General features: G+C 34.6%; 1 long non-coding RNA gene across 1 annotated transcript in view; it reads right to left on the minus strand.

Moving 5' to 3' along the window:
• Nucleotides 1-355: 355 nt before the first annotated feature.
• Nucleotides 356-16,009, minus strand: part of LOC118762977 — a 182,360-nt gene continuing 166,706 nt past the window's right edge. Inside the window, exon 3 of the long non-coding RNA XR_004998731.1 lies at nt 356-534. This is a non-coding gene — a long non-coding RNA (uncharacterized LOC118762977). The remainder of the gene's footprint in view (nt 535-16,009) is intronic.

Raw genomic sequence — 16,009 nt, forward strand, 5'->3', positions numbered from 1 at the left:
TTCAACGATTATTTTTGTTTCATATACGAAGGTTTGTTAATACCTCATTTCATCATTCTTCTTTCGACACTTAAGATTATACACAAAAAGAGTACGACTTGAACATTACACAGACTTTGCAACAGTGTATAATATCAACTTTCAGTTATTTAGGAACGAATGTACCGAAAAGATAACAAAAGAAATTGTCCATATAATTCATAAACAAAACAACAACAATAGAATTATAATAAATATTTACTGTCGAAAGGTTGTGTGTATATATATATATACATAGATACGTACATACACATATATATATATGTATGTATGTATGTATGTGTATATGTATATGTATATGTATATATATGTATATGTATATATATATATATATATATATATATATATGAAATCGTTTAAAAGATATAATATAAGAATTAGCTTTATTTTAATATAGAGTCATTTATTCCAAGCATTCAAGCACCTGTGATATGAACCTGTTTCATTCTTTTGGATTTGTTGTCTGCATCCTGGATAAACATCAGATCTCTGCATCTGAAAACAGAGAGATAATAAATCAGCATAGTTTTTGGCTTACATTTCGAAATTTAGCAGAATCACTGAAGCAAGGGAATGGATCCAGCATGCCACAAAGCCAAGGAGGAAATGTTGATATACTGAATTATATAGCCACTGATGGTAATTATTATATAAATTTCTTTATAGATTTTAATGTATTTTCTCCCTCACTGTACCTCTGTAAATATAGAATAATAAAATGTGCTTTAATGCATGCTAGCATTAGATACCCACACCAACTTTTCATGGTACTTTTTAGCAAAAATTATTGAAAAGCATTTCTAAATATCTTCCAAAATTTAAAATAACTCCCTTATTATTCCCAACGTTGTATGGATATATATATATATATACATATCTATATATGTGTATGTATATATATATATGTATATATATATATATATATATATATATATATTATATATATATATATACATATTCACTCATATGTCTATATATGAATATATACACATACAAATGTATACATACATATATACATATATATATATTTATGTAATATATATGTATGCATTATATATTTATGAATTTTTTGCGTAATGAGATATAAAAAACAAGGCTGTATAGATATTAGAGCATTTATAGATAGAAGGTAGACCTTCTATCTATAAATGCTCCAATATCTATATACCCTTGGTTTTTTTATATTTCATTACGCAAAAAATACATGTATACACACGCTGACATAGAACCAACGTTGAACCCTTTATTTGCAATATTACCGAATCTAGAACTTAACTATGGTCTGTCTATAGCACTTATTCAGTATTACCTGACACCTTTGTGTCTCAATGACACCATTATCTCCTATAACCTCAACATATATATATTTATATATAAACAGCTTATCTATCTATCTATCTATCTATCTATCTATCTATCTATCTATCTATCTATCTATCTATCTATCTATCTATCTATCTATCTATCTATCTATCTATCTATCTACCTATCTATCTATGTGTTGTTGGAATGTGTCTATGATGCTTTTTTTTATCGTAAGTATCGATAATGTTATTAACGTTGATGTTTGAATTTTTGAGAGTTAGGCTTTTACTTTATCAGTGACGTGTTTATTTTTATTTGAGTTTAATGTATGCTATCTTTGTCTTTATTTTGGCATTGCATAGTTCTAAACGTACAGATATCACATACGAAAGACAAGCAAATGATATCTGGTTCATTAAAAGAAAAATTTACCATCCAAACTTTAAATTACAGCTGTCTGTGAATACAAGACGGTATCGATAAATGCGTGTGAAAGGTTTGGTATGTAAATGTTGTAAGAAAATGCAAGTAACTTGTAGAAAATGTTTAAACTAGATCATATCTACACTCTTGCCTTTATTACATTATCTGAGTCTCTATCTGTCTCCAGACATACATACATACATACATACATACATACATACATAATACATACATACATACATACATACATACATACATACATATAATCTTATTAATTTCATCTTCTTTAAGAAAGCGTTTGACAATGTTCTACGATACATTCTGGAATATCTTGAAAATTTGGAATATACAGAATATCTTAAGAATCTAAGGAGTCCCGAGCAGATGTAGTTATATCTTTAAGTCTCTTATACAGTGTTAACTGAAGACAAGCAGTGGAAGCAATAATATGTCGAAATTGCTTCCGTATTCTGACAGGATTGCGTCTTGCAGCCGTTTTTCAATTCACTTTTTCAATTCAATTTTTATTGGCCCAAAAAGCAAAAGCAAGACAATGTAGGGGACAGGGAGTTATGTACAGGGAGGGTGGTCATACAAAGAGCTCAGGCCATTTCTGGTCAAGAGATACTTTGAACCGAGCGGTCGTCGGTATCTTCACTATCTCGTCCGGCAGCTTATTCCACGGATCCGCAACCCGGACAGAGAAAGACCCTCTCCTTCGATTGAGATGAAATCGTCGTAGATAGAGCTTTTCGGAGCAGGAGTGAAAAACAGCTCTTTCGAGAGGTTACACTTTCCGCTTATGATGTGAACGAGAATGAGATCACCACGGCGTTGTCGTTTTTCGAGACGTGTTTCTGCTCCTGAGGGTGATTGACTTCATCATGCGGAAAACAAGGGATAGTACCAGTTTTGGAATACTGTGATTTATGGATATACTGATGGATTTTGCTTTTGCAGACAACTTGGCGTTACTAAGCTCTGATACACATACTCTATACAGATAGCCTATCTGATACAGATATCCTATTCAGCTTAGGGGGAGAATCAGGACTTCGGATAAGCATTGAGAAGACCAAAGTCATGACAATTGGTGGCGTCCAAGCACGTTAGTCAATTTCGGACAAGATAATGTAGAAGTTGATATCAGGACTAGGATAGGAAAATCAATGTCTGTATTTCAACGTCTTCGTATAACATGGTGATCGAAGACCATGAGTAAGAAGATAAAGCTGCAACTATACCCATCTGTTGTTATACCAACTGCCATCGACGCCTTAAAACCTGGATGAAGTCAGTCAAAATCTTTCAGTTGCTGGACGTGTTCCGTCGCGGCTGCTTACGCTTAACCCTGGTCATCTGCTACCGAGAAAGAATGAGAAATGAAGCGGTGATGAGATGAGCTTGCATGGGAAATTTGCAAGACGTGGTGACTAAGCGGTGGATGTGGTTTATTGGCTATGTGCCATGTGCTTCGAGAAGGAGACCAAAGAAGACAAAGGGCGCGTGATGCAGTACGTTCTAGGACGACATGGTAGCGCTGAGAGTTGGCCTCAGAAGAGCTACAGAAAGCGAGCAATCAAGATGTCTGGAAAAATCTCGTTGCCCTTGCTCACACCTAAGGAAGATTATTTTTTGTGTAACAAATTCCATTTCAGCCAGAGGCTGAAAAATGTCTGAGGCGCACACAGTTTGCACTCTGACGAGACAGTCCGGTTAACATTGATACTATTTGTTACATGTGACAGCCCAATAAATATATCTTGTATACAAGAAAGAGACCTTTTCCTCATACAAGTACTTATTCATAATTTTTTTTTGTTATAATATAACGGCACTCCGAGGGCGGTGAAGTGGCAGAATTATTAGCAAAGCAGGCAAAATGCTCAGCGGTATTTCGTACGTCTATATGTTCTGAGTTCAAATTCCACTGAGGTCGACTTTGCCTCTTATCTCTATGGGGCCGATAAAATAAGTACCAGTTGAGTACTGGGGTCCATGTAATCTACTAACACCCTCCCCGAACCTTCTGACTTTGTGTCAAAATGTAAAGCCAATATAAATGCGCTCTGGAAGATGCATAATAATTGTTTTTATAAGCGTATTAATATATTTATAGATATATTTAGATGTGCTTTTTTGTTTGGTGTGTTCGAGTGCTCCCAAGATTTCATTTGCATTTCACTCTTTATTTGCCAACAAAATGAAGTCCCAGATAGGTTTTCCAGTTAATATATTAAAATATTATTTCCCCGCAAATGATCTTATACCTATTGTGTAAATCATTATATAGAAATACTTTTCACCTCAGTATATTTAGCATTGAGCTTATTACAGAAGCAGCTTCCTTCTTCTGATATTGTTTTCTCTCAAATTTCGTAGATTTTTGTCTCTGTCACAACTCATTGCCATTCAATTGTGTTTAGTACCATTTCAGTCAAAATTCATCAGACCGAAACAGTTATGTATCAGGTTTCTGACACGGATATAAGCAGTTATTTTCGGGTCAGTATCACTGATCTACTAACATAGAGAAATATCAGAGTTTGAATGAGTTGTGCACTTGTTTGTATGTTCAACTTCACACACTTCTGCAGAAGGAATACAACAGTAAAAGAAGATGATTGTAGCTTTCAATTGCTAAGCGTATCACTGCTATACGAGGGACGTTCAATAAGTAATGCTCCTGACCCACTTGCAGTTATTTGATCTAGCTGAAATTTTGCATGTGCAATTATTGATATCTCTATAGATTAAGTGGCAAATTACAGCTCTGGACTAATTGCGGTTTCTAATTTACAGGTGTTTGACCTGAGTCAAGTATGAAATGGAGCCTGTTGAGTGTCGAGCAGTGATCCGGTTTTTGTATTTGAAAGGACGCACACCACGGAAGACTTTTGATGAAATGAAAGTAACTTATGGTGATGATGCCCCATCATATGACCTTGTAAAACGCTGGCATCATGAATTTAAACATGATCGGAACTCTGTGGAAACAGCTCCCAGATCCGGTCACCCCCCCCTTCTGCCATTGATGAGGCATCTGTCCGTCAAGTTGAGGCTGCCATTTTGGAAGATCGACGCATAACTATTCGCCAAATAGCCCATGAGGTCAAGATTAGTACCGGGTCTGTGGAAACTATCATACATGACCATTTGGATATGCAAAAGGTGTCTGCAAGATGGATTCCCATGTTGCTCTCACCTTTCCAGAAGCAAGAACGCGTCGAGTGCACGAGGATGAATTTGGAGATGTGCCAAGAAGATGAGTCAAAATCTTTCAAAAGACTGATTACACAGGATGAAACCTGGGTCCATCACTATGATCCAAAGACCAAAGCCCAGTCAATGCAGTAGAAGCACCGTGACTCACCTCCTCCAAAGAAGGCAAGGGTGCAGCCCTCCGCTGGCAAGGTCATGCTCACAGTCTTCTGGGACCAGGACGGAGTAGTGATGACAGATTTCCTGGCAAAGGGTACTACAATTACATGAGCCTATTATGCTTCCCTTTTGAGGAAATTAAGAGAAGCTATCAAAATCAAGAGGCGGGGCAAGATCAGCAAAGGCATCCTTCTCCTGCAGGACAACGCTCCGGTCCACAACCTGATTGTCGCCAAATCAGAAGCACAGGCGTGCGGCTATGAACTCCACCCGCTACTCTCCTGACCTTGTACCCTCTGATTTTCACCTCTTCCCAGCCATGAAGTTGTTTTTGAAAGGAAAGCATTTCCCAGATGATGCAGCCTTGATTTCTGAAGTCACGTCGTGGTTGGAGGACCAACCAGAGCTGCATCAAACGATGGGAGAAATGCGTAACTCTGGGTGTTTCCTATGTAGACAAAGACTAATAACTGTGCCAGGTTTCGTTGCTCTACTGCTATAGGAAGTGGGTTAGGGGCATTACTTATTGAACGCCCCTCGTACATTACTGCAACTTGTTACACACGACCATATCTGATATATGCAAATGAAATTTGAAAAACTGAGGCTTATAAAAATTCTATAAAATGCAATATTTTGAAAGCTATTACAAAATAATTATTTTACTTCTTTCATTAACAGCTTTCTTAGAATTTAAAATTCCTATACGCAATTTTTTAATATTATGTGTTATTGTGTACAATTAGTCGAATCATTGTCTATTTAAAAAAATGTAAATTACACATTCGTCTATTATGATAAGATCGTAAACAAAAGATAAAAGCCATAGAGTAAATAATTATTTGAGATAATTCTGTGTGTTGTAATTAAACGCTATTTATCATTAGCTAATGTTTAGAGATATGTCTGTTTTCTAAAGAATAATTTTGAGTATAAAATTATCTATATTGATTATGTCGTTTATACGAAGTGAACGTAACATTGCAGCGATTCGAAGTTGCAGCGCTAAATTATAAGGGGCTTGTAACGATCAAGTTATTCTATTGTTAGGGGATATTAATGATGTTACTGCGAAACGAAGCCACATTGTGCATAAAGCTACGGCAGGCGTGTGAAACGCTATGACGAGTCATCCAATATTTAAGGGCAATCGGCCTTCTAATCATATAAAAGATATACGTACATTTCGTTGGCACCAGCATAAAAACTTACAGGAAGGTGGATACGGTTGGCATACATACATACATACATACATACATACATACATACATACATACATATACACACATATTGTATACAAATTAAACATCTATGTTTTAAAGTTTAGGCAAGTAGCTTAATAATCTGATCGAACCACAGTTTAATACAGACAGTTTGAAAAGTCTGACTCTCCAGGAATAATGAATTTTTATAAGATATTTAGCTTTGTAGATATAAATGTAAGCTATTTGAATATTATTCCGTCTGTTTCCAGGGCACAAGTTTTCGCCAGATGGTAAAATAAAGCATGAACTGAAAGATTAAAACTAACGTATAAGATAATAAGGTTTGTCAATAACCGTATAGTCTCATGGTGGTTGTAAATCGAAAGCTGGCCTATTATTGATTTTGGTGATATCTGCCTATGAGTATGAGCTAACTGATTGGTTATTTGAAATCAAAGTGACACTAGTGTCTGAGATACCTATTTTCATGTTTATATTTTCACAATCACGCTGCTTATAGCTCACAATATTTACATATCTACTTACTGAAATCTGTTGCCACTTAATATTTTTCACACTAAGGATTAATGGGGTGTTGTTTTACATTTATTCTACCAAAATTAAAACACTTGAATATAAAAGTATATAATATGTTTTTATCGATCGATATCACATTATATATCATAACAATAATCATTTCATCATCGATTATCAGGTGGTGTGGGATAATAGTTATGACGTTAAAATGTAGCGTACTGAGATTTAACTGATAGATTTATTAGAAAATTAATCTACGATAAAGATTTTTTCTGGGGAAAATATAATTGATAGTTAATGATAGACATGATACAGCTAAAGGGAAGTCTTGGAAAATTCGAGATCAGAAAAAAAGTTTTGATTGAGAACTGAGACTGTATTCTTTATGCATAGCTAGTTTTATATTATGAAAAATTCAACGCTGCAGCAAGTTAATCCTTATCCCGTAAATGCAAAAATTGTTTTAAACTATAACATACGAAATTTATAGTGTCTATTAATATATTGATGCCATAGAAATATTTTGCATTAGATGATATTTTATTCAAATAATAAATTGAATAATATAGATAATACTTGTCGTGTATGTTTCAATTACGTTTATTCTTAAATGTTTCTAACATTATAAGAATTTAGCAACTGTAAAACACTTTGATTATTCTCTAAATTTCATTTCATAAGATAATATAAAACAAGATGCTAAAACCATCAAATACAACTTCAAATTTCTGAATATATATTAGTTCAGAACGGAAAAACGTAATTATTTATTAAGTTTCAAATATATATCTTTACAAAGCTGAATGTTATTAAAAGGAAATAAATCTGCTGATATTTTAAAATCTAGCTTACATCTTCTATATCACATTAGCATGTAATAAAATGTGGGTGGGTTCTTTTCTCGGATACAGAAGATATAACCACAAATTTTATTTCTTTGCAACCGAATGTCTTTACAGTTCAATTCAATTTCAATATACAGACAGATATTGAAGACATACATAAAAGCTTTTATTAGATTCTCCAGTGTCTTGCTAAACTGGGGTAAAAAGTAGTTAAACATGTCTGATAACTTTCTGCTAATTGGATATATTTGATGAAAATTATCTTTTTAAAATAGGTCAAATTAAAGGCAATTAAGTTGTATGCATTTCTGTTATTACATTTTCCTGTTACTTTAATATGGTAATTAATAAATTACTGTCATTTGTATACTTCTCTCTTAATTATAGAAAAACTGTAAAGCAGAGATTGTTTCACACAAGTAATTCCAAATGCATTCGGTGCAGTAAAGCAATTATAAAATATAATTTAGATGCATGTTAGTTACAGTAAAATCATACTGCATATGATAACAAGAAGAAGAATATGCAATGGTATAAGTTAACAAGTGTTAGTCTTAATATATTTAATAATTCTAAAAGCGTTATAGAAGTATGCAGCATATTAAAGAGTGTGTATACCAAAAGTGTCAGTTACTTTCTCTTTTATGAGTGTAAGCAAATTCTAATGGCAGAGGGAGGGGTACTGTCAAGTTACATTACATTATACTCTTTACTAGTGTGTATTCATACAAGCGATGTGCCATCTTTTGTATCAGAAAGCTATAGTAATTTAGATGGTCCAGCTAAGTTGCTGGTATTAAATATATTGAACCATATATGAACGTTAAAGCAAAGGTTTAATTTGATCAGAATTAAGCAATAACTTATCAAAGACTGAAACTAGATACTACTCTAGTCATCAGTTGTCTCCGCCGTCTCTACCGTCTTGAGAAATATTAACGATATAATAAAGAATGCATATTTTCTACCAAAAGGCAACAATTTAAAGTTTTATCCCGTCACAAAGTAAAATTGATTCTGAAATTCGATATGGACAGAAGAGTTCACTAAACTGCAAGATTTATTTAATTCGTTTCAACATCTTTTTATTATTATTATTAATCTCATTTTAAACTGATTTATAATCTTCTCATAAACGACTTCGGTAAAAACTAAACCATAAGTTACATCGATTAAACCAATTCACTCAGTAAATCTGAACCTTCCTACAGTAGAATTTATATAAAATTATGCGTGCTTTTAAGCAGACACTACGGTTATATTTACTGTCATGTCATTATATCCAGTTTTGTTTTATGATTATTCCTAGAAAAAGTGTGTTAAGACATTACAAAAGCATCAAGGGGTTACTTCAATTATGATTTACGAGCAGTTGCATCTTCTGTTCGCTGTATTTTAAGGTGTAAATAATTTCCATTATCTTGTGATACCTTTTTTGCTTGTCATTCAGGTACACATGATTAGCTAATAAGAATCTTCAGTCTTCGGGTGTTATTACCTGTTAATCCATAGTATGGTGTTGATTAAGTTCATCCTATCAATTATATAATTTATTTTCACTTCGCATTAGAATGAAATCCAGATTTACGTAAAAGAAAACAGTTTACAAGATAAACTTTGTAATGATACTCAAAACAATATATCCTTTTTTGTGTACTTTATTTCACTTCATACATTTATAAATTAGACTATCGTATCGATGATGATATCGTTTCTATTTAGCTAAGTATCGCATTGAGTAAATTTATGTCCCTGAGTATCACGAATAAAACAAATATTTAATATCAGTTTCAAATTTTGGCGCAAGACCAGCAATTTGGGAGGAGGGTGTAAGGTGATTATATCGACGTCAGTGCTCAATTGGTACTTATATTAACAACCCGAACGGATGAAAGCAGACCTCGGCTGAGAACGTAAAGATGGGTGAAATGCCGCTAAGCATGTTGTGCCAGCGTGTTAATGATATTGCCTTGAGACGTATATTTCATATATTTATAAAGGAAAAAGGCGGCGAGCTGGCAAAATTGTTAAAAGGCCGGACAAAATGCTTAGCGGCATTTCTTCCGTTTTTATGAGTTCAAATTCAACCGAGTTCGACTTTGCTTTCGCCTTGGGTCAATAAAATAACTACCACTAGGATCGATTAATCGAATTTCTTGCCTCTCCCGTAATTGCTCGTCTTGTGCCAAAATCTGAAACCAATGTATTTACAGAAAAATATACATCAACAATCGTCAGAGATAATTTTGCTTTCTGTTAAATCCTGTTTTGCCTTAAGATTCATTGCAGAAGATATTTGTCAAATTTCTATAGTTATTTAGTTTAACTGGATTTTGTGGATTTACTTTCAATATTTTATACAAACTAAAGAACACGATTTTAACTCGGTTTAAAATTTTGGAAAGGAATAGCCTAAGACTAAATTTGTTTGCATATTGTTAGTCTTAGTAAATATATATATATAGCAAATTGTTGCTAAACCCTTAATTACTTAGTATTACTTAAACCTTCCTTGAATGGGGCTTTTACATGCCGAAATCTACTTGGTGAAATTAATGATTATTCCAAATTAATTAAACTTCACCCTATATTGTTATTGATAATTATATTTCATCCCAGTAAAAAACGGTAGCATCTTATTTTGGCGGCACGCTGGTAGAAGGAGGATGGTGACATACTTTCATTCACCCTTTGAATTTGGTGGTACTGGTAATGGCTTACGCTCGCTCTGATACCATGAGTTGAGTTGATGTCTTCTAGTGCATTCAAATTCAATAAACAATTATTAATAATTGAGACGCAATTATTTATAATTGAAGAGTCCTACGCTGAAGAGAAAAATAGTTGGGTAAGACATAATTAATTAAAAATTTTTATGCTTTCCTATAACTTAATTTCGAAACGAACGTCCGTAGGTGACTTAATATAGAATGATTGTCGTCATTTCTTTCTCTTTTGCCTGCGTTGTTTGCGTTTTAAGTGCTGTGGTTTTACTGGGATCTCCCTTTTAGGTAGAAAGAATAGCCATAACTCTTTGACTGCTATTTCTAAATTCGGTGTGTGGTGAGGCAAATTGTTGCTAAACCCTTAATTACTTAGTATTACTTATATATATATATATATATATATATATATATATATATATATATACACATATATATATATATATATATATGTGTGTGTGTGTGTGTGTGTGTGTGTGTATGGAAAAACGTCAAGGTAGAAAATGCTAAAATAATTTTATAAAAACATTTCAGTACCAGGTTCGGTCAATGAGACTTTTTCCACTGTAAATATGGAAACCAATTAAATTTTGGAAGAATTAAATGAAAAGTTTTTTAAAAGAATATTTGCATAGTATTCAAATACAAAGGGTATTTTTCTTGTTTCTACCTGTCTCTGTCTCTCTTGTTTACTGCTGTGGGTTCCAGATGTACTAACTGACGTGCCCGGAAATTCCCGGGAAAGCGAGGCTTATTCTTTGGTTCCGTTCTCATAATATTTTCTCTGATCCACTAACAATAATACAAAGTATGTAGCCCTTAAAGCGGTTTTTGTGCATTTACAGAGAATACCAAAGTCTTACACAGAATTTTGTTTTTAGGAATTCCCAATAAGTTATGAATACCCAAAGTGTGAAGTCATTTATATAATAACATGAAATTAGTTACCCGATAGTAAGAATTCAAATAAAGTAGTCCCGAAAAGGGCTTTAATGCGTTCCCAGAATATATAGAACATAGGAGGAAATACTAATAAGATATCTATACTAAAATCGTGAATCATGTTAGATAATAAAAGGCTACTCAGATATGAGATAATGACAATTCAAAGTAAATAACTCTGAAAAGGGCTCACAAAGAGAGTTCCCAGAGAATATTACCGTCAGGGGGCTAGTGTTGATATATGCATGAATAAATCACTAACCGAAATAAGTGGTTCTATTGTATAGGAAAATACTATTTACTTGTTTAAGGGTTGTACTGTATAAATTGAGGAAAATAACTCTAACAGTTCAAATACTAAGAAATAAGCATACTCAATTTCATTTCTACCAAATGATTTAAGAAAATGAGTGGGTTATTTTCCTTGGCCATATATAAGGATTCCTTCCAGGCGCGAATGAGTTATTTCCCTTGGTTTTCAAAATAAAATATATTAGATATATACAAGGATCCCTTCGATGGGTCCTATTATCGATTTTTTTTAACAATATGAGTATGTCATTAGGTTACTAGACATGAGTTCTACTCACGTGTCAGGTTTCATCAAAATCAATAAAACGATGTAGGAGGAGTTAGCTAACAACTCCACAAACACACACACAGACAAAATTTCCCACACATGTAGTATATATATATATATATATATATATATATATATATATATATATATATATGTATATATATGGTAAAAGTGTTGTTGTTGTTATTATTATTATATTATTATTATTATTATTATTATTATTCAGTAGTCTCATTTTTGTCATATGCTTTCACTATGATAGTGCGTCCCGTTCCGTGTGCCTCGTGTATGTGCTGAGGTTAGTTGTGATGCTCTTATTTTTACTGTATTGAAAGTGTTTTACGTAGGATGTTTGCGATGCCTAGTAGTGCTATTTTATATATATTTGAAATTACTGGCGTTTTTGTTATGTATTTGTCTTAATGTTTTTTATCATTCCCAATGCGCCCACTATAATAGGAATTGTTTCTGTTTTTAGCCTCTACTTATTAGATCATTGTATTTTGAAATTTTTTATTATTATTATTATTATTATTATTATTATTATTATTATTATTATTATTATTATTATTATTATTATCATCATTATTACTGAGTGAAAGAGCAGTGCATGTAACACTGGGGTAAAATATACGAAGCCCCATATAGCCATCATGACTACCTATGTGATAAGGGTACACCAGGCACATGCATCACAATCACATGTGCATGACATAGTGATCTCACATCAAGATAAACAGCACATGACCTTGCAGGTGGGGTCCAGTTAGAATTTTGTTCAGGTTGAGTAGCCCATCCCGCTCTAAAAGTCCCTGAATGAGGGTTGTTTAAGGATGTTGAACAAAACACCCATGTTTCCAAAGGTGAATTATCCAAACCCAAAGATTTCCTCTCAACACATGGCTATTATGCACCTCCACTACTTCTGCTCGTGATCAGAGATGCACATAACGTCAGTCACTACGAGACCTACTCAAATGTTTAAGGTCAAGCAACTAACAAGCAAAACTGTGGTATTGAACAGAACATTTGGTGTAGCCCATCTTTTATACCAAGACAAAAGTATGTACATGATAACACTTCCTGAGATCAGAAACCATGAGAGTCTCTGCCTGATACTGCATCAGGACATCTATTATTATTATTATTATTATTATTATTATTATTATTATTATTATTATTATTATTATTATTATTATAATTATTGTTGTTGTTGTTTTTGTTGTTGTTGTTGTTATTATCATTATCATTATTATTATTATTATCATTATTATTATCATTATTATTATTATTATTGTTGTTGTTGTTGTTGTTGTTATTATTATTATTATTATTATTATTTATTTAAATTTTTGTCATTACTATTATGTACATGTGTGTGCATGTGAATTTTAGTGTGTCTGTGTTTGTATTGCATATATACATACATAAACATATTGTTCGTCAAGGACTGGCTTCTGAGTATTTAGCACATTTCAGTTAAGAGTGATGGTGGGGTCATTTGTGCTTTAGGAGATGATGAGCTACATAATACGCCCAATTCTTACTCTAAAACCACATTGCAAGAATTGCTTGGGATTGCTAATGCTGGTTGGGGCTGTATTACTCTGTCTTTCCTACATTGTGTCTTTCCTGTGTCTACACTGCTGTTGTTAACTGCTGTCGTTTCATTCCGATGTCCGTTCTTCTGTTTTTTTTTCTTCAAAGTGGGATACTCCTGTCTCGGTCAAATCACGCCAAATAGTGCGTGCGTTGGCTGTCACTATACCAGAACTCATCAAGCTTTCCTTCAATTGGTCTTTGTGACGTAATAGGGGACGTCCACAAGGGCGTCTCCCATTGTTCAGTTCCTCAAATAGGAATATATTTCCGACCCACATGAGCTGCTCATCTGAGGCCGTGCTTGATGATTATAACCTCCATGCTAATTTGTCCCGCTCTCTTTAGAGCTGGTAACATGATCTTCCCATTCGAAGTTCATGATCAACCGGAATTTCTTTAGATGAGATTATTCAAGGTTTTTCAGGTCATGGCGGTGGAGGATCCACATCTCCTACTCTCACAGCAGAGTAGCCACAACTATAGCATTATATATCATAATTTTGGTTTGCATGGTAAGACTACTTCTCCCAAAGATTCTACTGGAGAGCTTCCCGAAAGCTGTGTGTAGCACTGCCAGGAATCTGTTTTCTTCATCCTATGATGGTATATATTGGACTGACAGGAGACAATCAAGAAAATAGAAATGAATGTTCCGCTAAATTTGATGTTAAATTTTGGTGGGTCACATCCAAGTGGTGGTTGTACGATGATTGTAGTTTTTCCTTTGTTAACTGTTGGGCCAAACTGGAAATATGGCATAAAGAAATTGTTGGCAGGCTGATGTAAAGCCTGAGATAAGTGGGCAGGGGAGGCGTTGTCATTTCCATATTTCATTTCATTTACTTTGATGATGCTAGTGGGACACTGGGAGCAGAGTTTTGACAGATTTTAAAAAAGGCCTCCATCAAACGGTACTTCATTTCTACGCCTGGATTGTTTTAGGGAATTTCATGAAACAAAGCAACAGTGTATAGTTAGAGGAGTGTGAGTGAGATGGCAGAGCCCTTTTTTCAGACCACACATGATATGGAATTCTTCTGCGGTGTTAGAAAGGAGAATCACAACGTGCTTTTTTTCCATCTTACAATGCTCTAACCATTGCAACAAAGGGTTCTGGTAGGCCGACAGCTTACGCTCCAGCTCTAGGGACACTGCTGTAGGCGTTTCCAAGGTCACGGAAAATGAGAAGGAGAGATCTGTGTTGTTCTCTTTGGTGTTGCGATCTTCTTTCTTAAATGTTATAACAATGCATCTTTAGACTCATTTGGAATGTATTTGACTTCCTACGTTCGTAGGATGAAAGTGTGGAACAAGTCTTTAGGTGTAGCCAGCCATATAGTAGGAACTCTTCCGGAATTTTGTCTGTGTCTGTAGCTTTTCCATGGTGCCGTTATCATAGTTAGTCATACTAAGCGGGTTTCAAAATTCATAGTAAGCGGATTTCAGTAAGGGTGGGGCTATCATGGAACATTTCTTAGAAAATCATTAGCAGTGGCTGAGTTCCTATTGAGCAGGACATTAAAATGTTCCTCTCACAATTTAATGATCTCATTACTCACCGTCAAGTGGTTGTTGTTTGCTGACAGGAAGGGCTCCTGCTGAGGACTGGACTGGAACTTATGTCTCCTTGGTACCTGCATAGATGCCAACACCATAGCCGCGTGAAACTTCATGGTTTCAGCTCTTCTAAAAGAAGATGCAGCCAGTTCCAGTTTATTCACCCACTAGACGGGTCTCACTTAAAGCGGCAATGTCAACTTTGAATTTGGTAAGTTCCCTTGAAACAAATGCTGTTCTTCATTCAGAGCATCCTGTATCCTTCCAGTCTAAGAGAGTTCGTACATTCCAGGAACCACAAGTGATTTGGGTCGGTTTTGTTTCTGGAGTTCTGATGTTGCGATTGCATTGATGAGCCTCCCGTTTCGCTGTAATTCATCAAACCAGAAGTATAATGTGACTACTGATGTTTAGCCCATATTTTCTAAGTCCTTCCCAATTTGGGGTGGGTATCAGTACACTTAAAAAGGACTGCCCAGTCACAGGTGCAGGACTAGATTCCTGTGTAGCCGCGGTCACAGGAATGCGACCATCGCACAGCCCCAGTCAAAGTGCCTGCTACCGGCATCCTTATCCCATCGCCTTTGGAGTTTTGTAAAATTTAGGAAGTAAGTAAGAAGCAGAAGGGTGTGGACTGAAATGACCCGTTGGGGTTAATTTGTTCAAGGCGAACGACGGCTTGCCAGGCTGAAGCCCCCACACTATTGCTCCAGGGCCTTGATTTTTGCAGCACACATAGTATGACATACTGCCTCGGCACATCGATCTGCTGAGAATTTCTTACTTTTGGATTCGATTCTGAAGTTGAAGGTCTCAATCTTTTGGACCTCAACTTCCTCAGCCAAACTGACTGGCAGAGGGGTTTCAAGT

Source organism: Octopus sinensis, linkage group LG4, assembly GCF_006345805.1.
Source record: "Octopus sinensis linkage group LG4, ASM634580v1, whole genome shotgun sequence".
Lineage (NCBI taxonomy): Eukaryota > Metazoa > Mollusca > Cephalopoda > Octopoda > Octopodidae > Octopus > Octopus sinensis.